Consider the following 18,773-nt stretch of genomic DNA (forward strand, 5'->3'; position numbering starts at 1 on the left):
CATCTGAATTTTGTTTCTTTTCACTGATATTTCCTCCTCAAAACTTCTAGCTAATTTGGCATCCTTCTCTCTGTTAGTGAAACTCCATTTTTACAAAAACTCAAGTCTAAATGCTGGAAATTGACCAACGGTATCTTTTTCTCCCAATACCCATCCAGTCCTTTAGCAAATTTATTGACCTCATCTTCAAAATATAGTCAGAATTAAGTTGACTACGACCATTTCCTATGGTATAATCCTAGTTTTTAACCATATCTCTCTTCTGGATTAATGCAATCATTTGCTTACCACCCTTGCGTGGCTTCACTTTATTTTGTTTAATTCATTTAAAATACAAATCAAATTATGACACTCCTCTGTTTAAAATCCCTCCACCAAGCTTTGCGCAGTGGTAGTATCCTAGCCAGTGAGGTTTATCCGAGGCGCGATTATTGCTAATTAAAATCCCTCTACCATTCTCATGCTTTTCTAAGAGGAAAAGTCAAAGCCCAAATAATAACCTATAAAATCCTAGAGAGTCTGAACCCAATGGTTCTTAGATCTGTATCCTATTGTCCCTCTTACTATGGCCTCATTCTTAGATCTCATGTACCCTCCATTTCAAGGGAGTTGGTACTTGCTGTTTGTTTTGCCTGAAAAAGTCTTTCTTTAGGTACTCATTCCCTTTCCTCCTTTATTTTTTTGTTCAAATATCACCTTCTCTGGCAATTCTATTTAAAATTCTACCCTCCAACTTTTCTTTTACCCTTTCCCAGTTTGGTTTCCCTCCACAACAAACTTATCACCATGTAACATGTAACAAGCTATACATATTCAACTTGTTGCTGTTATTGTTTTCCGTCACCATGCATTCTAAGGTTAATTCCATGAAGGTAGAAATTTTTATTTATTTATTTTGTAGGAGTGCTAACAGTATCTTTGTCCCTCCATCTTGTTCATGTTCATTTGCTTATGTATTCAGGGCTCTTGGACATTAGTATACATACCTTAGAAATGGCCCACCAAAGCTGTGGTAGGGGGAGCCTTGCTTTGGTTTCCCATGAATCTGTTAGAGATAACAAAGTATTTCCCCTTCCAGATGCATAGGTGGAACCACCAGATCTAATTAAAGGTTAGCTTAATTAGGTGCATGCAAACCCTTTGATCTCACTATAATTCACCCCCTCCACCCCCATGTATCTCCTTCCTCTATACAATCTGCAGATTAAGGTCTGGATTTTACAGAGAATAGCTGCTTTGCTCTGGATTATCACCTGCCCTGTATCTTCCTGTCAGTAAGTTACCCTGAATAAAACTCTTTCTAAACTGCATGGAGTTTTCTGGTCTCCACGTACCTTCTCAGTTTGAGGGATCCTTTAATTTCCCTCCCCCACCTTTTAACATTTCTTTATTACAATTATCACAGCATTTAGAATTTTTCTTAAAAAATATTTGGCACCTAAGAGTTTTTAAATGAATGTGTGAATAAAAATTAAGTTAATTTTAAAACGACACTTGGCATATTAAAAGAAGTTTAAAAAGCTAACTTAATGGATGAAACAAACACTTTAATAGATAGGTGAAAAAATAAGATTTTTAGAGACTTACAGCATATCAGATACCAAATTTAATTCTAGATGAATTAAAGAGCTCACTATGTTTAAAAAGGTAAAAGAAAATTAAAAAGATAACAGCCATCAAATCTCTGATTGGTGGGGAGTCTTTTATGCATAAAAGCAAATAAAGACATATTAAAAAATATTTTAAGGCACCTGAAACTATAATGCAGGAAAATATTAATATGATTACTTCTGGATATACATAAGGAACATAGCCAAAATTTAAAACAAGTGAATAAAACTTTAATAATCTAAAGGAAGATATTTAAAAAAACCAGAAGCTAAATAAGTATAAGAAATAAATAGAAATTCAGAAAAAGATATTTATAATGACTAGAAGCAGGATGTTGCCTGAGTGCTAACTTTTGACATGGTTCTTGGAAAACATACCTGCAACATTATCAAGAGCCTATTTTGCTGTATACTTCTGTAGTATATTGAATAATGAATACTTCCTCCCCTCATGTAATGATATGTCCACCTTGAAACTGTAAATGTGATCTTATTTGGAAAAATGTCCTTGCAGATATAATTAAGGTAAGGATCTTGAGATGAAATCATTGTGCATTGGAGTGGGCTCAAAATCCAAACACAAATACTATAAAGAGAAAAGAAGAGGGAAGGACACACAGAGGAGAAACCCACGTGAGAATGGTGGAAGAGATTTAAGTTACACGAACCATAAGCCAAGGGAAGCCTGGAGTCACCAGAAGCTGGGAAGGGCAAGGAAGGATTTCCCCGAGAACACACAGAGGGACTGTGGTCATGGTGACACCTTGATTTTAGACTTCTGGCCTCCAGAACTAAAAGAGAATAAATTTCTGTTGTTTTATGTCACCTAATTTCTGGTAATTTGTTATAGAAGCCATAGGAAAACAATATGCCTTCCTAGACCTGTGTGGGCTCAGAAAATAAAACAAAGCATCTTCATAAGCACACACACACACACACACACACACACACACACACGTGTCCACTTTTTCTAATCTGAGGTAGGAAATGTCACTTATATGTTCTAACCAGCCTTCCAGTTTTTCAAGAGTGTTTGGTTACTTGATGATATGTTTGCTAGTGTTCATGTTTGGCAGGTATCCCTGGGTCTCTAATGTTTCTGCATATTTTGTGAGGAAGCCATAGACTGTTTTTTTTTTTTTTTAGACTATCTTTTCAAAGCTATTTTAATAGAAAATAACCTTAAAAAATAAAGATATTTTTTCCTCCTTACCCTCCCCCCCACCAGAGGAAAGGGCAGGCATGTTTACTATTCATTATCAAAGACTGGGTTCTTAAGCTCAGGGTTTATCTTCAATAACACAACGCTTTATATGTGCAGGTATCATCTGGCCTTCCTTATGTGGCTCTGTGATAACTGGGGTTTGTGGCACAGTGCACAGGGGGTACCCAGGCTACTGCATTTTTCATGATTAATAAACTGTCTGTCTCTGATCTGGGTATCTCATATCTTCTAGCAGAATCCGTAAAACTGCGTCCGGCTAACTTGTTAGCTTGTAAGTAGTACAAAATCTATTTTTCAAAGAGTCTTCTTAATATGTATGCCTGTCAAACACGCATCTCTGTTTGGCCTTTGTCTAGGTTATGAGTTCATGATTAACACTTGTAACAGTCTACTGGGCATTATTCCCCAAAGGGCCCATAACATCTCATACTGGACATGTTCTGAAATTGAGCTCATAATTTTTTTCAAGTACTTTTTCCCCCTTTTTGAACCAAAACCTCAGTTAATATGATTACCATTTGACTCTTCTTTCTTCTGCTTCACAAAATCTGCTAATACTTCTGTTAATTTTATTTCCAAAATTGCTTGCATATACTCTTGTCCATATACCTGCTTCTGCCCTTGTATTAGTCTAGGTCTTTGAGGAGCAGATATCAAGCAGATGCCAACATGTTTCAATTTTATTAGGGGAAATATATGAGAGAAAGTGGTGACAATTCTAGAAAGGCTGGAAGCCAGCAGGTCATGATACAAGATTGCCCTGGAGTAAAATAATGAAGTTTGGGTGGGAGTGTCTAAGAAAGCCATAAAGTTTGAGAAAATTTGAGAAAGCCATGGAGGACTCCTAAGTCTAAGCCAACCCTCAGAGGATCCTTATGTCTCCCAGGAATGGGCCTGCCTTAGTATTCCTGCTGAGATCTACATTACTCCTAAGGGCAGTCTTTGAGGAGCATGGGTTGACATAAATGCCTCAGTGGTTACCTGAGTAAATTACTTTCCCCTTATCTGAAGATCTGTGAAATACTTTTTCCTGGTTGTGACAGCACTCATGCAGGTTTTTGTGGTGTTTTAATAGTGATTTAAAATTAGCTTTATCTAGAAACTCTGTGTGAATGTATTCTAAAGTGTGTTGCTAGAATTAAGTTCCTCAAGTACAAATCTGACCACTTCTTTGTAAGAAATTATGAACATGTTCTTATTACTGCTGTACTTTCATGTCCCATCCCTTTAAAGGAATGTGCCTACCACAGTATTTCCAGCAAGAATATCCTGAGCTCTACTCTCAAATTCAGTCAGTTAATTTGGCATAGCAACAAATTTTTGGCTATTTTTCTTGTCACTAAACAAGTGACTTAAACAAAACTTTATAAATTTTAAGGTTAGGCGTAAAAGTCTCCTTGTACAATTTCTTCTACCTGGTATTTTAAGTTATAATTACAGCCCTTACACCCAGAAGTCTGTTAGGGCCTTCAAGCTCTTCTGTTCACCTTATCTTCCGCTCCATTCCTCTCAGGCGTTCTGATTTTGATGTTAAAATCTCTGCAGTGGCATGTCTGACAACTTAATTAGATCTGCAGACAGCTCTTGTGAAAAATTTCTTCCACAGGACTTGGGACTTGAGTGCATATAAAGGTACACTTATATTCTCATGGTTTTTTGACAGTAATTAAGTATTCATCTAAAAAAGACCTGGTATTATTCTCTTCATAAATTTCATATAGGTCATACTTTATATATGTCTGCTTACTTTAATCATTTCTAGTTTTTTTTAATATAATAGGCCTGCATTTTTAAAGATTTTTTATTTTTTTTTGCTTTTAGAATTTTTCTTTTCTAGCATTTATTTTCATAGTTTCTATTTTCCCCAAATCTTAATTGTCCTCATTCTGTTATCTAAAGAATTTTAAAAATAAATGTAATTATGTTTTAACATTTTCAAATTTTGATTATAATCTAACTAAAAATTAAACTAAATATAGAAGTTAATAAAATTGATATTGTTATATTTTCAGAGTATTTTACTAAAGTATTCAAAATCATGTATAAAAAATGAATAGCAAATTATAATTAAATATGGAAATGAAATCAAATAAAAATTAAAAAATAAAAAATGCTTTATTTAATATTTGGCATTTTTATTAAATCTTATTAAGTATTTTCAGAAAAATAAAACCCTTTACAGTTCAGTGGACATGTTACCAAAGTAAAAAATACTATTACACTTTGATTGTTCATTTTGTTTTTCAACTTGACTGAGCCACAAGGTGCTCACCCATTATTCAGGGTGTTTCTGTAAGGGTGTTTCTGGATGAGATTAACGCTTAAATTCGTTGACTGTGTAAAGCAAATTGTACTCTTTATTGTGGGTAGGCCTCATCCAATTAGTTGAAGGCCTGAGTCAAAGAAAAAGGCTGACCTTCCCCAAATAAGTGAGAATTCCTTCCTTCTGCCTGATTGCCTTCGAGCTGGGACTTTAACATTGGCTCTTCCTGGATCCTGAGCCAGCCTTAGGACTCAAAAAGTATACCATCAGCTCTCCTGGGTCTCCAGATTGCCATTCACCCTGTGAATATTGGAATTAGTCTCTGAAATAACATGAGGTAACTCCTTATAACAAATCCCTGTTCTCTCTCATTTCTACATCCATCTATATCATGTATATCTACTATTGGTTCTGTTTCTCCAGAGAACCCTAATACATTCTTTATGAACATTATGTCTAAATTATAATACACACACATTCACATATGCACATAGATTTAAAAAATAAAATGGATTATTTAATATTGGAAAAATCTCCTTGGCCACTGCAGGCCATTGTTATCGCTACTGTGCTAACTTGTGCATACTCCGGTATCACAAACTGGAGCACCAAAAAAATAAGAAAGCATATGCTTGACACTATACTTCATTATGCAAGAATTTATTACATTCTTGCTATCTGAGAGGAAGGATGTGACAAGGTAATTAATTTGTCTTTTACCTTATGTAAGCACTTCCATCACACAACTTCTCTCTGCAATGCAAAATAGTGTTTGTCTACGTCAGTGACCGTAACACCATCTGCCAGTCTCTGGGACACTCAGAGGTAGTGTTTTGTTATGAGGATCTAGAACGAGATATGGAGAAGTATTCCTTAGGACCTGAGCAGGACTGAAGTCACAGCTGCAAGGATGTAGACTGCATGTGAGTGCTGGCTGGTGGATCCCAGGTGGACATAATTTGTGTGTGTGTATGTATACGCCCATGATTTCTGAGTCCCTTAAAAATGATGGACCTAAATCAATGTCCCTCTTCCCTGGGTGTCATGATAGTAGTGAGAGAATTAGCCCCTAAGTTTACCAACTGTGTTGGTGTTTAAAAATTTTAGGCCCTAACATAAGGTTCTTTCTAGCTATACACGGAATCTTTATGTTCCCCCCCAAATTCGTATGTTGAAATTTAATTTCCAGTGTGATGGTATTTGGAGATGAGGCTTGGTTAGTGGTTACAGAATGGGAACAGAAGTAGTACCCGTATAAAGGAGGCCACAGAGAGCGCACTAAGCCCCTCTCACCATGTGAGGTTCTAGCAAGAAGATTGCCATTTATGAGCCAGGAAGCTGACCGTTAACTTGGACTCCCCAGCCTTCAGAACTGTGAGAACTACTTTTTTGTTGTTTGTAAGCCACTCAGTCCATGTACTTGATTATAAAAGCCTGAAAAAAGCTGTGATGCTGTCAAAGAGAAAGTACCCCTGTTTTGGGGTAGATATTGCCTTACTCTTAGTGCTTCAATGGTGAGCAACAGACACAATTTCTAATATTGCAGCCACTACAGTCTACTGATGTAGACCCATGTTAAATGGATGATTAGCCCGAGTTTGTGCTAGTAACTATATAGTAAATTCTAGTTGGACAGTCTAACTGGTAGGGCTTGAATCACTGCTATGCCTGGGAAGGTGAGATAGGATACAGGTTAGTTTCCACGAGACACACATACAAATATTAAAGAAGGTGATTTCCCAAAGAAGATTCTCCATTTATGAAGACGTCCTCTATTATGAGAATTAACGTTTAAGAGAATATCAGAACAATGAGTATGAGTTAGTCAGGCCTGGAGTCTTACATTTGAACTTTATTGCCACATAATTTGTACTTGGAGCCATGAGAATATACGAGAGCCCTAGTAACAAAGAATGAAGTAGATATCAGTGAGAAGAGGGTCAAGGACAATTTTAACATTTTGTCATCAGGCTAACAAAACTGAGGCACATTGGCCAGAAAACACAGTTTGATTTAACTGATTAAAGTTGTTTCAGAGTTTCCTTGGAAAGACTGGGTCCTTAATCTAGTTAGTTGAATTATGAATTGTGCTTTTGTAGCTCTGTAGATTTTTGAAGGGTCATTGTGCTCTGAGGACTGATTGTTCCAAGTGTTTCACCATACCTCTAGGACAAGAATAATTTACACACATTAATGAAATCATTATCATTAACTAGGGAAATTTTGGAACAAATCTCTGAGGGAGGATCAACAAATAAGTACATCAGTTAAAGAGTTCAACACCAGAACTATATCAATGATTTGGAAATGATGAGCCAAATATAACACATTTAGTATGTATTAATGTAGAGTTCAACTCTAGGGTTCAAGAAATAACTACAAAACTTAAGAGGATAAAGTGGCTCAATAGCATCACGTACAATTTAGATATTTCAATTTCTAGTAAGTTTAGGGTGAGTCAACAGTAAGAGATGGCTATCAAATATGTTAATAAAATTTCAAAGTCCTTGGGCACCTGGGTGGCTCAGTCAGTTAAGCGTCTGCCTTTGGCTCAGGTCATGATCCCAGGGTCCTGGGATCCAGCCCTACCTTGGGCTCCCTACTCAGAGGAGTCTGCTTCTCCCTCCCCTCCCTGCTTGTGTTCTTTCTCACTATCTCTGTCTCTCTCTTAAATAAATAAATAAAATCTCTCAAAAAATTTAGAAAAAATTTCGAAGTCCTTTAATGAAAGCACAACCCTTAGAATGAAAGAGGTAGTGGGGCGCCTGGGTGGCTCAGTTGGTTAAGCGACTGCCTTCGGCTCAGGTCATGATCCTGGAGTCCCGGAATCGAATCCCGCGTCGGGCTCCCTGCTCAGCAGGGAGTCTGCTTCTCCCTCTGACCCTCTTCCCTCTCGTGCTCTCTCTCTCTATCTCATTCTCTCTCTCAAATAAATAAATAAAATCTTAAAAAAAAAAGAATGAAAGAGGCAGTGTTTGTTTTTTTGAGCTTTAGACAGGCGAATAAAAGGTACAATGATAAACTGGAAAACATTTAGAAGACAATTACAGGAATGATGACAGTGCACAGAACCAGAAGATAAAAGAGAAAACTCAGTTGTCTTTAACTGTGTGAAAAATTATCCTGAAAAACTAGATTAGACTTGTTCTTTAGGTCCTGGCTTCTATTTAGATAAGGTTGTCAAGAAAGGAAATTGCAGTATGTGGCATTTTATCAGAGATGGAAAGGAGGTGATGGATTTAGCAGAATAAAGACCCAGGGGGAATAAGCACCATTTGAGAAAACAGCAACTGTACAGCCTGAGGCAGAAAGAAAGAAAGGGTCTGGAAAAATAGTATTCCATATACAAATATTATGTTACAAAAGTTGTGTGTGTGTATATACACACAGATATATTTAACTATATGTGTGCTTTAAAAAATCATTTCACCAGGGTGCCTGGTTGGCTCAGTGGGTTGAGTGGCCGACTCTTGATTTTGCCTTAGGTCATGATGTCAGGGTCCTGGGATCAAGCCCTGAGTCAGGCTCCACTCTTTGTGGGGAGTCTGCTTGAAGATTCTTTCTCTTTCTTCCTCTCTCTCTGCCCCTCCCCTGCCCCCTGCTTGTTTTCTCTCTCTATCTCTCTGAAATATATAAATCTTTAAAAAGAAATCATTTCACCAAAGACCAACCTAGAGTCTTAGGTTATGGATACACATGCAAAGTGGAAGAAAGATGACATAAAGCACTTCAACAATGATGTCACTTCAAATTAATCAGGACTGCTTTCCTATAGGGTGGTTCAGTGAGGGCAATTAATCCTTTAGATTGGTTTTCTAGATTCTGTCTTTGGAAACAGCACGTTTATTTAGCTAAAAGGTTAAGTTGTAATGACTAAAAGTCTTCTACATCCATTTAGGCAAAATTACTAATTCAAGTTTATTCATTTTTAGTCTTCCTATTTCACAAAGAAATATGCACCAAACAGTTGAATATTCAAAGGCAGATTATTGAAGTTTATTTGCAAATATTTTCTCAAGTTTTTGGTTGACATGCTTATCACTGCCTTTGCTAAGTTAACTCCTTTGTTAATATTGTCTTGCCTTCTTTGCTCCCAGAAGATTATTTCAAGATAATTTCCTTATGTGAATTTTAATCATAATTCTGTAGTCAAAAATTACCCTTTTCTTAATTATAATTTCCTGAGGAGAGCCTTAAAGATTATATCAGATTCCTTCTCAAGTGTGAGTAACGCATTCAATCTGATTAAATAAGACAAAATAATTTAGAGGTTAGCAGATGAGATAGTAGAGAGAACGTAGAACAAAAGAAAGCCTGTAGTTTAAAAAAAAAAAACAAACAACCTTTTTCCTAAAACATAACTACCTCCCTGATGTCCTATGACCTTTTACAGAATGTATTCATGTGTGTGTGTATGTGTATACCAAATCAATTTTCACAAAAAGATCTTGTTAGACGAGGTATCACATGTATTGAAAATCAAAAAAACAGATTCATAGATGCTCAACAACTTTACAAAGAACTTGAACCAGTCTTCTTCCAGCTGAAGGTAGTTTCAACTCTTAAAAGATCACTTTTCTAAGAATGTTTTACTGAAAAACCAAACAAACCAATCGATTAAGAAGGAAGAATGAGGAGTGACATCAGCATCATGACAGCATGAGTCCTTCCCTTTGTCTCTCCTTTTCAATTTACAACCAACAAAACATTCATAACCTAACAAAATTTCCTCCATATAGCTCACTAGGCCACTGGGAAGGTCTATACATCTGTATATCTGAAGGTGGCTGGATTGCACCTCATGGATGTGATGGAACTGAAGGAACAGCACAGGAACCAGGGGAGAAGTGGCAGCAGCACCTGTAACCTCAAAGGCACAAGCAACAGCAACCAGTGAGCCCTCTGGCAGAGGGGGTAGAGGATAGACAGAGCCCACTCCCAAACAGAACCACCAGTCAACGCAGGTTAGAGAAACCAAAAACTTGTGCTATAGCATCACCTGCTGGAAAACAAAAGAAAGGCCTCTAATTCCGACCCTACTGAACTGTTAAACTCAAAGTAAATAAAACTTCACCTTAATAAAGAGGGTGTTTATTACTTCAAATGCACTGTCAGAGGTACATCATCAAACACCATGGAAAATGGTAATATCACAAAAATAAAATAACAATTCTCCAGCAACCCAACTCCAACCAAGTAAGGTTGGGATCTGAGAATTCAAAAATAGCTTTTATAAAGACATTCAATGAGCTACAGGAAAATTCAGGAATAAAATACATGTAAAGAAGGAGTACTTTACCAAAGAGACTGAAATTATGAAAAAGAACCAAACAGAAATTTTGGAGCTGAAGAACTCAGTGAGATGAATAACACATTAGAAAACACTGGGAATAGAGAAGATCAGATGGAAGAGACAAAAATAAATGAAGTATAGGATAGAAATCTAGAAATGATTCAGGTGTAAAAGGAGAGAGAACTAATATTTTAAAAAGTGAAGCAATCCTACAAGAGCTATCAGACTCCATTATGAGAGCCTACATACAAATAATGGGTATACCAGAAGGAGAAAGGGTTAGGTTATTAAAGAAATAACAACCGAGAACTTCTGAAACCTGGGGAAAGAACTAGACATACAAGTCCATGAAGCCAGTAGATCACTTACTATCACAATGTAAAGACCCTCTCCAAGGTACATTATAATAAATCTGTCAAAAGTCGATGATAAAGAGAATCCTAAAGGCAGTCAGGATTAAAAAAAAAAAAAAAAAGAAAAGAAAACCTACCAAGAAATTCCCATTATACTATCAGCAGATTTCTCAGTAGAGCTCTGTAGGCCAGAAGAAGAGAGTACAATGATGTATTCAAAGTACTGAAAGATAAGAATTGGCAGCAAAGAGTACCCTATCAAGCTAAGTTATTCTTCAGATATGAACAAGAAATTAAAGTTTTCTTAGACAAACAAAAGCTGAGGGAGTTTACCACCACTAGACCTGTCTTACAAAAAATGTTGAAAGGAGCTCTTCTACCAGAAAAAACAAAAGCCCCAAATGACACAAGATTTTGAGTAATGTGATAAACAAACAGAACTGGAAAACTGTAACTCCTTTAGAACAGGGTGTTAAACAATTACAGCATTAAGATTAAAGGGGGAAAAAGCATTAAAAATAACTATAGCTACTCCAGTTTGGTAAGAAACTCACAGCATAAAAAAGGATGGTTTGTGACAACAAAAATATAAAAGGGGAGGAGGAAAATGATGAGACCTATATAGGCAAATAAAGATAAGTTGCTATCAGCAGAAAAGGGACTATTTGATCTATGAAACATTTTATATTAACCTCTTGATATCCACAAAACAAAAACCTACAGCAAAGAGACAAAACACAAGAAAGGGGAAACTGAAAAAAATCATCATAGAAAACCACCAATCTAAAAGGATAAACAGGGCAAAAAGAAAAAGAAACAGTGGAGGTACAAGACAACCAGAAAACAAAAGATAAAATGTTGGTAGTAAGTCCTCATATATCAATTATCACCCTAAACATAAATGAACTCACTGATCCAAAGGCATAGAGTGGTTGTATAGATTGAAAAACAGGCCTAATTACATACTATCTTCAGAAGACTCAACTCCAAAAAAAAAAAAAAAAAAAAATAGACTCAAAGTAAAGGGTGGAATATGATACTCCAAGCACTTGGTAATCAAAGGAAAGCAGGTATAGCTATATTTAGACAAAATAAACTTCAAGTCAAAAATGGTAACAAGAAACAAAGAAGGTCATTATGTAATGATAAAGGGTTCAATACACCAAGAAGATGTAACAGTCATATATGTTCCCAACATCTGATCACTAAAACATATGGATCAAATACTAATAGATCTTAAGGGAGAAATAGGGGAAATACAATAATAATAGGGGACTTCAGCACTCTACTATGAACAATGGATAGATTGTCCAGACAGAAAATCAACAAGGAAATACTGGAATTGAACCACACTTTTGAAAAGTGGACTTAACAGGAATGTATATGTATAAATTCCATCCAGTAGCAACTGAATGAATACACATCCTTCTCAAATGCACACGCAACATTCTCCAGGATAGATCATTATTTAACAGGCCACAAAACTAATCTTAGCAAATTTAAGAAGACTGAAATCATACCAATTGTCTTTGACCACAGTGGCATGAAATTAAAAATCAACAAGAGGAAAATGAGTATATTTGCAAATATGTGGGAAATAACACACTTGATCAATGGATCAAAAAATAAATCAAACAGATCAAAGAAGAAATCAAAAGGTAAATAAAGTATCTTGAAACAAATGAAAATGAAAATACAACATACCAAATTTGGGAGATGCAGTAAGAGCAGTTCTGAGAGGAAAGTTTATAGCAATAAGCACATATGTTAGGAAATTAAAAAGATCTCAAATAAGCAACCTAACTTTACACTTGAAGGAACTAGAAAAAGAAGAACAAATTAAGCCTAAAGTTAGTAGGAGGAAGAAAATAATAAAAATCAGAACAGAAATAAATATGGATTAGAAAAACAATAGAATAAACAAAACCAAAAGATAATTCTTTGAAAAGACAGACAAAATCGACAAATCTTTAACCAGACTAAAAAAAGACTCATATGCATAAAATTAGAGATAAAAGAGACATTGCAACAGATATTATAGAAATAGAGAAAATCATAAGAGACTACTATGTAAAGTTACATGCCAACAAATTATGTGATCTAAAAGAAACTGATACATTTCTGGAAACACACAACTGGCCAAGAATGAATCAGGAAGAAATAAAAAATCTGAACAAACCAGTAATGAGTAAAAAGATTGTCAGTAAACAAAAAACTCTCAAGATAGAAAACTATATGGTCAGATGGCTTCACTAGAGAATTCTATGAGGCATTCAAAGAAAAATTAACACCAATCCTCCTCAATCTCTTTTAGAAAAGATCACAGAAGAGGTACCACTTCCAAACTCATTCTACAAAGCCGGTATTACCTTGATATTAAAACCAGATAAGGATACCGCAAGAAAACTATAGACCAATATTCCTAATAAATAAAGCAAAAATTCTCAATAAAATTGTAGCGAACTGGATTCAAGAACACATTGAAAGGATTATACAACGTGACCAAGGGGGGTTATCTCTGGGATGCAGGGAGGACTCAGCACCCACAAATCAATAAATGTAACTCATCACATCAATAAAACAAAAAATAAAAATCACAAAATTATCTCAAAAGATGTAGAAAAAACATTGCACAACAACATGCAACATACTTTCATAATAAAAACTCCTAACGGATTGGGTATAGAATGAACATATCTCAAAATAATAAAGGGGATAGATGATAAACAGACGGCCAACGTCATACTTAAAGGAGAAAAATTGAAAAAAGATTTCCTCTGAGATCAGGAATAAGACAAGGTTGCCCACTCACCACTTCTATTCAATATATGATTGGAATCCCAGCTAGAGGAATTAGGCAAGACAAAGAGAAGGCATCCAAATTGGGAAGGGAAAAGTACTATTTGCTGACAACTTAATCTTATAAATAGAAAAATCCCAGAATCATTCAAAAAACCATTGGATGAATCAATGTGGCAGGTTATAAAATCAACCCACAGAAATCAGTAGCATTCCCTTATGCTAATTATGAGGCACCAAAAGAAGGAATAAACTATCCTGATCACAATAGCATCAAAAACAATAAAATATTAGGAATAAATTTAACCAAGGAAGTAAAAGATCTGTGCAAATCAAAGCTAAGACTTTGCTGAAAGAAATTGAAGAAGGCACAAATAACCTGTCTTCCCAATTTCTAGTCTTTATTCTGAGCAGGATATATCATCTGTTGATGAAGGTAGGATTGCATAAGGATGGGAATTAGAGAAGCCTGGAAATGTTTACATAACAATTTATTGGAATACAATACAAAGTCGACTAGAAATAAGTAAAAGATGCTTCACCAGCATTGAAAAATAAATGTAATTTGAAATCTAGGGCTTTGTGGTGAAACAGACTGATGTGTTTTCAGCATGTTCAAAATTCCAGGTCTTCTTCCTGCCTTGTCTTTGGTGTTTTTCTTCTCAGAGCTCCGATAACAAGATGTCTTCAGGAAATGCCAAAATTGGGCATCCTGCCCCCAACTTCAAAGCCACAGCTGTTAGGCCAGATGGCCAGTTCAAAGACCTCAGCCTATCTGACTACAAAGGAGAATACATTGTATTCTGATTTTATCCTCTTGACTTCACCTTTGTGTGCCCCACGGAGATCATTGCTTTCAGTGACAGGGCAGAAGAATTTAAGAAACTCAACTGTCAAGTGATCGGTGCTTCTGTGGATTCTCATTTCTGTCACCTGGCGTGGATCAACACACCCAAGAACCACGGAGGACTGGGACCCATGACCATTCCCTTGGTATCAGACCCCAAGCCTACCATTACTCCGGACTATGGAGTCTTAAAGGCTGATGAAGGCATCTCGTTCAGGGGCCTCTTTATCATTGATGATAAAGGTATCCTTAGGCAGATCACGGTAGATGACCTTCCTGTCGGCCGCTCTGTGGATGACTCTGCGACTGGTTCAGGCCTTCCAGTTTCCTGACAAGCGTGGGGAAGTGTGCCCAGCTGGCTGGAAGCCTGGCAGTGATACCATCAAGCCTGATGTCCAGAAGAGCAAAGAATATTTCTGTAAGCAGAAGTGAGTGCCGGGTCATTTTAGGGCTGGGCTGCAGTGGGTGGCCATGAAAACAAAATCTCTTTTGTACTGTTGTCCTGCTTAGAACATAAGACTTTAGACTCTGTGCAGATGTGGTATGGGGACAGGACAGGCCTTTCCTGCAGGGGTTGGGGAGGCCAGCCTTCCTTCCTCTGGAGAGAAGGGCCTGAGCTGTTATGGGGCAGGCCAACTGTTATGTACAGTGGTAGGGCATCACTTTTTGTCTTTTGTTGTTTCTATTAAACTTGAACTGAGGGAAAAAAAAATGTTCAAAATTCCAGAATAAGAATCTAAGAACACTAACATGGCATTTTTAGCAGTAGGAAAGAGGGATTCAAGGATGGGGGCATTCCGGTCTCTTAAATGGTCAGGACCAAAAAGCATCAAGATATAAGCTCTGTGGGAACATGGAATTGTTTAATTCACTGCTGTAACTCTGGCACCTATAATCACATTAGCACACAGTAGTTGTTTAGTCAATGTTTACATCAACGAATCAAAAATCTGGAGAGGAAGAATATTACTGACAATGCATGTGGTGGATATTCTAGGAGACTTTTTTATTAAATTGAATTTTCTTTAAAATCGAGTTAGTTTTAAAAATTACTAGTTTGGGAATGAACTTGTCCGATGTGTCATTCTTCTTTCTTCTCACTAAACATAATCATCAAATGGCAGTGTCAAAAACCTTACACCTGGAAAGGCTAAATTTGAAAAGAGGGTTGAATGATAAATAACATGGGCTTTTACTTCTTGACCAGATCAGATTAGTATTGATTTTTTTGTGTGTGTTGAAAGAAAAGTGTTTTATGCCTCTTTGGATTTATCTTTCTAGTTCATTTATTGTTGATGGAGTACACTAAGTATCAACTATAATTTTGTTAGAGCAAGATCTTCTGTTATCACTGGCAATTCTGAGATTATCAGAGTAAAAATGTGTGTAGAGAGAAGCAGTCAATAGTTATGTCTAAGGGATATTAAGGTACAGTTTTTAGAGAGCTTGTTTTGAAAACTAAATGGTTTTATTATTAATTAAAATGTTATCATTGCCTTTTTTTTTTGAGACAAAAAAAATTTGCTTTAATGCAGTAATTGAAGCGCCGGTTCTCTAGTTAGGAAAAGGTGGGGACCTAATAGTTCCACTTTATTTTATCTATAAACAAAGGGGGTGCCTGGGTGGCTCAGTCAGTTAAGCAACTGCCTTCGGCTCAGGTCATGATCCTGGCGTCCAGGGATCGAGTCCCACATCGGGCTCCCTGCTCAGTGGGGAGTCTGCTTCTCCCTCTGACCCTCTTCCCTCTCGTGCTCTCTGTCTCTCATTCTTCCTCAAATAAATAAATAAAATCTTTAAAAAAAAATCTATAAACAAAGGAATCAGGTCCCCAAAGGACATTGGGGAGTAAAAGAAGGAAAACATATTTTTTGGTCTGATTTTTTTTTAAAAGGTTTATTTATTTATTAGAGAGAGAAGGGAAGAGTGTGCCCATGTGAGCAGGGGGAGGGGCAGAGGGAGAGAGAGAAAGAGAGAGAGAGGGAGAGAATCTCAAGCAGACTCCCCACTGAGCAGGGAGCCTGCTGCAGGGCTCCATCTCTGGACCCTGAGATCATGACCTGAGCCAAAATCAAGAGTCAACCAACTGAGGCACCCAGGCACCCCTGGTCTAATTGCTTTTATTAATAACTGCCTTGATATGTTTCACATGCAGCTAGAATTTCAGTTTCAAAGAACTAGGAAACAAGAATTAACAGAAGGGTATGGAGACCTTTAGGTTATAAAAATACTGAGAAAAATCCAAGTTCACTCATTTTAGTGATCTCTCAACCATAGAAAGAATTGACAGAATTTATACAGCAAGATTACAATTTTGTGTTTCTACCATATTGATAGACTACATCTGATATTTTGTAATGTTAATTGATAATAAATATATCCACAATATTCAAAAGGCCTTATTCTACATGGAAAAATATGGTCAGATATTTCATTTGTCATTGGGTATAGAGAATCCATACTGATTTTGTATAAATTTATCTTCTCTAAAAGCATAGCCGCAGACAAGGAACTATGGTATTTATATTTATATTACTGAAAGTATTTACTTTGATTTAAAACAAATATTTTTTGAGAAAAAATAGGATTTTAATTTCCTCTACTTTTGAAGTTTTGTAGGAACACTTTGAACTCAGTGGCAATCAGTGGGTATGTCAAAGGAGAAGGTGAGGGGCGCCTGGGTGGCTCAGTTGGTTGGGCATCTGCTTTCAGCTCCAGTCATGATCCCAGGGTCCTGGGATCGAGCCCCGCATCAGGCTCCCTGCTCCGCGGGAAACCTGCCTCTCCCACTCCCCCTGCTTGTGTTCTCTCTCTCGCTGTGTCTCTCTCTGTCGAACGAATAAATAAAATCTTAAAAAAAAGTAAAAGAAGGTGAGACAACATTAGGAAGAAAATGTTGTCTTTTGTATTTCCTTATGCCAGTAGAAGCATAGCAACAATAACGTTGAGTTTTAAAAATTTCTGGGCTAGTCCTTTATTGATCTGCATGTTAAATTAGCTCTATAAGTAGTATATGAAGGAATGAATGATAATTAAATTAATAAATGTTTAAGTTAAAACACAAAACAATACCCAAACTATCACAGGGATCATTTTTTGTTAGCTGATGACTAACTTTCTTCAGGCTCTCTTTGCTAATACTATCTTATTAGAGGGATGTGGTAGACATGAAAATATGGTGCTCAGCTTTTGGAAGCATACCTGATGCCCCCAGCCAGTTCCACTATCATGTTGAATCAAAGCTATGCTTCCTAAGGGCTGCTCTGAGTCAATAACTGCCTATAATGGGAGTAACTAATGCTAGCCCCTTCCTGTAGAATGGGAAACACCTTCAAATGGGTGACTTTGGCTTGAAAACTGCCTTGTCAAAATTTGTTTACAACTCTGCTGAAGTCCGAGATTCCACATACTCAGTTTTCTTCCTCTCTAGTGTAAGTTGGTTGCGATCTTATTCTACCTTTTCTGGCTCTGCTCCTTGATCCTTCACAAGCATTTTTCTCAATAAATTTCTCACTCATCTGACCCATCTGATGTCCGCTTTTGAAGAGCCCCAACTATCACAGGGCATTCCCTAGTCATTTTCTGTAAAATACTACCCTATCATTTTCCAGTTTCTTTAGACCAGCTTCTTTTTTTCAGTTAACACCTACTATCTTCTATCTGCTTATTTTCTCTCTCCCTCAGTAGAATGTAAGATCCTTGAAGGTAGAGAGTTTGTTTCTTTAGTTCCTATAGTGCAGCATCTGTGCTAGCGCCTTTCACACGGTTGGCTACACATAACTGCTGAATGAATAAATGCATGAAGAAGGAAGCCTAACACAGCTGTGGATTCTGCCTATAGTGAAATTTAGTAAATACAGCTTCAGTTTCTGTGTTGCTAAACAGCCGGGTTGCTAAATAACAGAAAACATTTTAAAAGCATGCCATACGGATCTTTTGGTTATCCAATAATGGCTGAAGTAAGAATTTCAAACTTTGAGCTGTTTAATTATTTTTTAAACCCTCCAGCAGGGCTAGAAGCAGCCGACACACAAAAGAACCCTGGTGTTTCTGATACCCATTAAAATGGTGTAAATAGTAATCCCTGAGCCCCTTCAGGCTTACCGTTTTGTGGAATATCACTTAGAAACTACTTTTTTAGTTTTTTAAATTGAAGTATAATTAACATAAAATGTTATATTAGCTTTAAGTGTACAATATAGTGATTCAACAATTCCATACATTTCTTGGTGCTCATCACAATAAGTGATCTTTATCTGTTTTATCCATCCCTCTATCTGTCTCCCCTCTGTCAACCATCAGTTTGCTCCCTGTATTTGTTTTCTGTTTCTCTCTTTTTTCTTTGTTCATTTTTTTTCTAAAAAATTTATTTTTAAGTAATCTCTA

The 18,773-nt window shown here is 36.6% G+C and overlaps 2 pseudogenes; both read left to right on the forward strand.

Moving 5' to 3' along the window:
• The first annotated feature begins 377 nt into the window (after nucleotides 1-377).
• On the forward strand, nucleotides 378-504 carry LOC114196680 (U4 spliceosomal RNA; annotated as a pseudogene).
• A 13,720-nt stretch (nucleotides 505-14,224) lies between these two features.
• On the forward strand, nucleotides 14,225-14,822 carry LOC114196669 (peroxiredoxin-1 pseudogene; annotated as a pseudogene).
• The last annotated feature ends 3,951 nt before the right edge of the window (nucleotides 14,823-18,773 follow it).

Source organism: Eumetopias jubatus, unplaced genomic scaffold (assembly GCF_037043125.1).
Source record: "Eumetopias jubatus isolate StellerSeaLion01/CBP00866 unplaced genomic scaffold, mEumJub1_p1.0 scaffold_2, whole genome shotgun sequence".
NCBI lineage: Eukaryota > Metazoa > Chordata > Mammalia > Carnivora > Otariidae > Eumetopias > Eumetopias jubatus.